Source organism: Mauremys mutica, chromosome 7, assembly GCF_020497125.1.
Source record: "Mauremys mutica isolate MM-2020 ecotype Southern chromosome 7, ASM2049712v1, whole genome shotgun sequence".
Taxonomy (NCBI): domain Eukaryota; kingdom Metazoa; phylum Chordata; order Testudines; family Geoemydidae; genus Mauremys; species Mauremys mutica.
Genome location: NC_059078.1, coordinates 36,917,678 through 36,924,655, shown reverse-complemented (window position 1 = coordinate 36,924,655; position 6,978 = coordinate 36,917,678).

Sequence of the window (6,978 nt, the reverse complement as noted above, 5' to 3'; positions counted from 1 at the left end):
CATTTTTCAGCTCTATCTCCTCCACTGAGCCTCCAACCCAACACCCCTTTACCTTCTGGATTTTTGAAGGAAGAGTTTGGCAAAAGCAATCTGCTCTCTCATTCCTACTCATCATTTGGTGGCAGCGTGCCCCACATCTTTACTGTTCAGGTCTGCACAGTCCCTCGAATGTTATAAAGAACAAAAATTTTCTGGTAAGGGACAATGTCCTTTTCATCTAGCGTTGCAGGTCCAGGGAACAACTCCCTCCCCCCTCCAAGCATAGGCTCATCCTTTGTGGGAAAGTTCCTATTCTATATGGATAGACAGTCTCCTGCCTTGTGGGAAAAAATCCCTCATTAATGGAGGAGCTTCTAGGGGCCTAATGCTCAGCTATCTCTCCCAGTCTACAACTCCAACCAAACAACCCTGCCACTCCCCCACCCAACATCCCTCCTTTTATCTCTCCCAGCCAATCCTCTCTTCCTGCTGCCAAATCCCACACATCAGCTACTCTGTCTGCCTAACAACCTTGTGCCATTTAACCAGATTTATGGCGTTGGTGATGGGCTCCTCAAGCACAAAGCTTTTTTTTCTCCTTCCCAAGTTTCAGGGATAGCTTTCCAGATGGGCTGGTTTTATTCCTGCCTGCGTGGGGAATGGGTTACTCAGATTGTGGGGTAGAAACTGTGGAACCTGACTCACGCTAAGATATCCTGTTTGCATCAAGGTGCTTCCAGTAAACATAAAGGAAAAGGGTGGGTGGCAGTGTTAGATGACACACTAGTTTGGGGGAATTTCCCACAGCCATCATACATACAGTAGTGAATCAACTTCTTTCTCACTATGTTTATAGGCTGGAGGTCAAAAAGAAAAATAAACAGTCTATTTTCATCCCATCCATTATGAGTAGTTCTTTATGTAGATAAAAAGCAAATTAAAGGATTTAAAGGGGATTCATTTTTAATAATGTTTAACAAGACCTTCATAAACAATGACCAAGTCCTGCAATGAGCTATCTGTGTGTGAAAGAATCTACCCTGTAGGATCCAGTCTACTCTGGATATTAAATATCCAAATAGTGTACTGATAGTAGTATATATGATTAGGCAGGTGCAGTTACAATATTATCTGTCAGCTTCATTTACACCATGTTGGATTAACATGCTGGCCGTTGTTTGCATGGCTGCGAGTGGGGGTATGGCTTATTTACAGGCTGACATAATATTCAGCGCTATATTTTTGTGCCCTGTGCAATGTGTTGTGCTGCCCAGACACATCTTTAAAAATGGCAACACTGTGTTGGGGTTAATTAAAAGGTAGCAGTCTACAAGGCAGTTATTTGAGATCAATACATCTCTTTAGCAATCTGAAAATCTTTGCCTGTGTTTTTCTTTGCACATTAGTTAGAGTATCTATAAAACACAAAATATTGTTTTAATAGACATGCTTTTTTGTTTGAGAAATGTATGGCAGAAGTAATTGAGATGTGTTAATATCACGGAACATTGTTAGTGAAGAACTTTGACAATACCTGTCCTGAGAGTATCTTTTTTATTTGTATTTAGTGTGTGCCAAACTTCAGCCTCTGTTACATCCATTAAACTCCACTGAGAAGGCCCCATATCTGTAAATACAGTTAGTAGAATTAAGAAGGTTGTAAGGTGAATGTGTTTAGTGGTGTTATCCAAGAGGGCACAAGGTGAGGTTTGTCCTCACCTAGTTGTGCCAGAGGAGGGAAGCTTTAATTTATGCCTGAGACAGAGGAGACTGACCAAGCAAGACTGCCTTGGACTGGTACTGAATCTACACATTTCCTGGGTTTCCTGGTCACTACCCTTCTTAATTTGTCTACTTTTTTTAGTGCGGGTTCCACCAGCTGACTCCAGACTCCCAGCAGAATGGAAGTTGTAAGCACCTTGTACTGTTATGACACCCCATCCCCCTCAAGGAAGAAGTTCTGCTAGTGGGACCTGCAAATGTGGGTTAAAAAGCCAGTGTAGCCCTAAAATATTGGCCAGCCAGGGAAAAACATTTGTTAATAAGGAAATAAAATATTGCTGTAATGTACAGTGTCCAGTTAACTCATTTCCATTTTACACTGTGCTATTGAAATGATCAATGTCTGAGTCTAAACTACATTAGATAAATAGATTTCTTAGGAAAGAATGTCACATAGTCTGCCAATTTAAAAAAAATGTTGTAGCTTGATTGGAAAATTAGATGTATTACTTCTGTGCAAGTGGTTACAGAATTATGCATTTCATTAATCCTTATACTTACAGATCAACACAAGACTCTGTAGCTTGCATTAAACTGTCACTGCTGCTGATCATCTATGAACCCCTTGTTAATTCTAACAAAAATCCCCAACACAGCATAAAAATAAATATTTATATAATATATAAAGTAATAAAATAACTTGAGTAATTCTGTACGTAGGAACTTTCATTAGCTCCACTGAGTCTTAATAATTGTAAAACAGAAATATTTTGAATGTTAAAAATCTCTATCTTTGTTTAGAAGCTGCCTTTGATTAATTCCTAGTCTCCACCATTGTTAGCAGTTACACCTTTTTCATGAAAACTGCAGGGAGAACAAACTCCCTTGATTCACTCCCAGTTTACACCTTGCTACATCTGAACAGGGATTCCTCCCTGAAAGAGGGGCCAGTGTTGATACTTCTGCCATCCTCTGCCAGGTGAAAGCAGCATTAAACCACTGAAGGGACTACCTAGGAGGTGGGCTGAATCAATGCAGCTTGTGAGTGCCTTAGCCACTATCTCCTCCCCAGCTAGCTGCACACTACTTTGTGGGCAAAGCTAGTTGATTGCAGGCCCCACAGTAGCTTGAACTGTGCTGGCTCTGCTCCAGGAGCAACTTGCCTGGTAGAATTTAGGGTTGCCAACTTTCTAATTGCACAAAACCGAACACTCATGCCCTGCCACTTCCCAGAGGCCCCACCTCTGCCCTACCCCTTCTTTGAGGCCCCGCCCTCCCTCACTCGCTTTCCCCCACCCTCACTCACTTTCACCGGGTTGGGATGCAGGAAGATGTGAGGGCTCTAGGGTGGGGCTGGGGATGAGGGGTTTGGGGTGCAGGAGGGGATTCAGGGCTGGGCCAGGGGGTTGGGGTGCAGAAGAGGGTGTGGGATCCATCTGGGGGTGTGGGTTCTGGGGTGGGCCAAGGATGAGGGGTTTGGGTGCAGGAGGGGGCTCCAGACTGGTGCTAAGGGGTTCGGAGTATAGGAGGGGGTTTGGGCTCTGGGAGGGAGTTTGAGTATGGGAGGGGGCTCAGGGCTGGGCAGGGGGTTGGGGTGCAGGCTCCGGCTGGACTGCGCTTACCTCAGGTGGCTCCCGGAAGCAGCTGCCGTGTCCGGCTCCTAGGTGGAGGGGCCAAAGGGCTCTGCGGACTGCCTGCGCCCACAGACACCGCCCCCACAACTCCCATTGGCCGTGGTTCCTGGTCAATGGGAGCTGCAGAGCCAGTGCTCTGGATGGGGTCAGTGTGTGGAGCTATCCTGGCCACTCCTGTGCCTAGGGGCCGCTTCTGGGACCCATGCGGAGTCAGGGTAGTCAGGGAGCCTGCCTTAGCCCCGCTGTGCTGCTGACCAGACTTTTAATGGCCTGGTCAGCAATACTGACCAGACCCGCCAATGTCCCTTTTCAACCGGGTGTTCCAGTCAAAAAACAAATGCCTGGAATTTGGCCTGTGAAGCTGCCCTTGTTTTGAAGGTGCTTTCAGATTTAAAGTTGCAAGGTGGAGTAATTAAGTTCACACCTGTGATAGGGTGTCCACTGGCCCCCAAAGACTGGAAGGATTAAGGGCACCAGGTAGGATTATTAACCCCACAGGCTGCACCTGGAGGAAGTGGGGTGTGTGGGGGGGAAATTGATTGCAAGCAGGTTCAGCTGTACAGGAATAGGCAGAACCTATAAAGCCCAGAAGTTGGGGCTGTTAGGAAAGAACAGTCATTCCCTGGGAGGAGGGCTTGGAGCTGGCACTCCCAGGGAAAGGAGGGAACTAAGTGTGGTGGAAAGTAGTCTAAGGAAGAAGCAGTGAGGGCTGAGAGAGTAAAGAATGGCATCTGAGGCAGTGAGTGGGAAGACTGCCTAGGAAGGAAAAACTGATATACCTCAGAAGGGGCGGCACTGAGTGACCTGGCTGGAGGATTGAGTCATGAAGAGGATGCTGGGGTTCCTGGAGGGAGAGGGGCTGCAGACCAGAAAGAGTGACAGCATGCAACAGTGGGAAGGAGTGTTGACCTGCTGAGCTAATCGTCAGAGTGGCTAAGAGGAGGTGCCCAATTAGTGGTGTGTGTGTGTGACAGAGTGCACAATGTCTAATAAGATGTGGGGAATCATACATGAAATACTTCCCTCCTGTGGAAAAACATGTTGCTTTCTGAAAAGGTTTTTTAGCCGCATCCTTTGCTGTGCCTTTAGAAGGAGCAGCAATAGAACTTTTATTTATAGAAAAAATGCTAAGTAAATTCCATAACAATATGTAACAAGTTTATGTAATCCAATGCCATAAATACAGTAACTCCTCACTTAACGTTGTAGTTATGTTCCTGAAAGATACGACTTTAAATGAAATGATGTTAAGCAAATCCAATTTCCCCATAAGAATTAATGTAAATAGGGGGGTTAGGTTCCAGGGATTTATTTTTTTTGCCAGACAAAAGGCATTATATACATTTTAAACAAGCAATTTAATATAGGTATAAGTTTTAAACAAGCAATTTAATATTACGCTGGGGGGGAGTAGTGTGCATGTGCTGTGTGTTTACAAACATACTGTACATACAGTACAGTACTGTAGTTGGGATGTGCCCCTGCCTTACCCCACACAGGCACAGCCCACTGGCATTGGAGATGAGGCAGGCAAGGAGGCTGAAGGTGCTGTAGGCGAGAAGCACATTGCGCAGCAGCGGCAGCTTCCCCTACTCTGCAAGCACCAGGGGCAGGGGGTGAGGTCTCAACCCTCAGCCTGCCCACTCTCCATCCTTGACCTGCCTCTTCTTCCCCCCCACCTCCTCCCCCTTTACTTCCCACATTGCATCCCTGCTCCTCCCTCCCCTCCCTTCTAAATACTGCAAGCCAGCTGATTGCCGCTGGCAGGGGAGGGGGAGCCTGCATGCCTGAGTCCTTGCTCCTCCCTCCTGCCCAGGGCAATCAGCTGGCTTGCAGTGTTTAGTGGGCAGGAGGGAGGACTCGGCATGCAGGCTCCCTCTCCCTCCCCCCTGCCTCCTGCCCAGGGCAATCAGCTGGCTTGTAGATTAGAGGAGGGAGGGGGAGCCTGCACACCGAGTCCTTGCTCCTCCCCCCCCTTCCCCCAAAATGCTGCAAGCCAGCTGATTGCCATGGGTGGGGGAAGGTGCTGATCCATGGGGTCTGCCGGTGGCGGGGGAGGTGCTGTGGGGGGCTCAGGGAGGCTGCTAGCTGTGGAGAAAGCAGGCAGCCAAACAAGGTGAGAGTGGAGCATTGCACAACTTTAAATTATCATGTTCCCTAATTGATCAGCAACGTAACAACGAAACAAAATTAACCGGGATGACTTAAAATGAGGAGTTACTGTATAGTAACTGGTGCTAATAGGTAATAACTTCCAGTGTTATACATGTATATCAGTAGCCAAAGTGGTTAGTGAAAACCATGATTCAGATATATTTTTGGGCACTAGGCTGGTATTCATTTTGTTTCAAGATAAATTTTGAAAAGTTCAGCCTGTTCTTGCTCACCTGCTGTAACATGGAGGCATGTTTCCTTCTTGACTTGTTGAAACTCCTTAGGAAGTTAGACTTTGCTTAGGTTAAACTTTAGTTAACCCTGAACAGAGTTTTGAATGCCTTGAGTAATTGTCTCTGTGCTTTATATGAGTGTAATTTTATTAATATTGTAAGTGCTAACATTATTATTTAAGAACCGATCACTTCAGCCATTATTATAAACAGAAGGTAAACTAAAGTGGCACAGGCATATGTTTTTCATCCCTGATGCCAGACCATGTGTGTTAGCTTATCTGGAAGGGGCATTTAGGCTGTGCTGGCTTTTTGATTTTTTTTTTCCATAGAGAGGTTCAAAACATCCATGCTTAGGCTTTTGAATGGGTAATAACTTAGTCCTCAACTTTATGCTATTTTCTTTTAGACAAATGTACTTGTAGTGGATATTAACCGGAAGAATTTTGTAATAATACACTGTTTGCTTACTGAACTAAAAACCATGCATATGCTGACTTGAGTTACTAGAACTTCACTTTAACATTAATGATTATAGATCTCTGCCAAATGAAATCTTGGAAGCACCTGAATAGAGAACTTTAAATGGTTGAGATCTAAAATATTCCTTTTATTCCATGGTTACAAGCAGCAATGGAGTTGCAAAATTATGGGGGGGGGTGTAGCAGCAGACAAGAATGGAGGAAAAGAACACAGATTTGTGGATTTCAGACCTCTGCAGATTAAGCAGAGGTTTGGTGAGAAGTGTCTTATATCCTTTCTCTGGTAGATTTGCTGAGGAGTAGTCTATTGCTGCTAGTATGCTTGTTAGCCTTCTCCATGGATGGTTGTTAGCAGTGAGATAAGAAATTCTGATATGCAGCCCTTCTCAAGGGTACCCTGCCCCGAAATTTACAACTCAGTCACATGTGAAGCTGGGTGTCCCACATGAAGAGTGTTGAATTAGTTACCTGCTGAGTTATACGGCAAGGTGGCTACATGAATTTTAATTGCATTTGTGGTTCACTGTTACCGGTTTTTAATATTCTAAAGCAAAAGCCACTTCCCATTGTTGGATGTCCTAATTGTAGGTACTGGAGTGACTGCCGCAGGAAAAGCCACTTGTATAATTCCTTTGTACAGTGTTTATATGAACAAAATGCAAATTCTCCACCACTTAGTTTTTAAAGATTTCAATCAGCTACAGTCAGACAGCATTTTTCCTTGGAAACTGTCTTCTGTATAGAATGCAAGCCAATCATATGCATGTTTTTTTA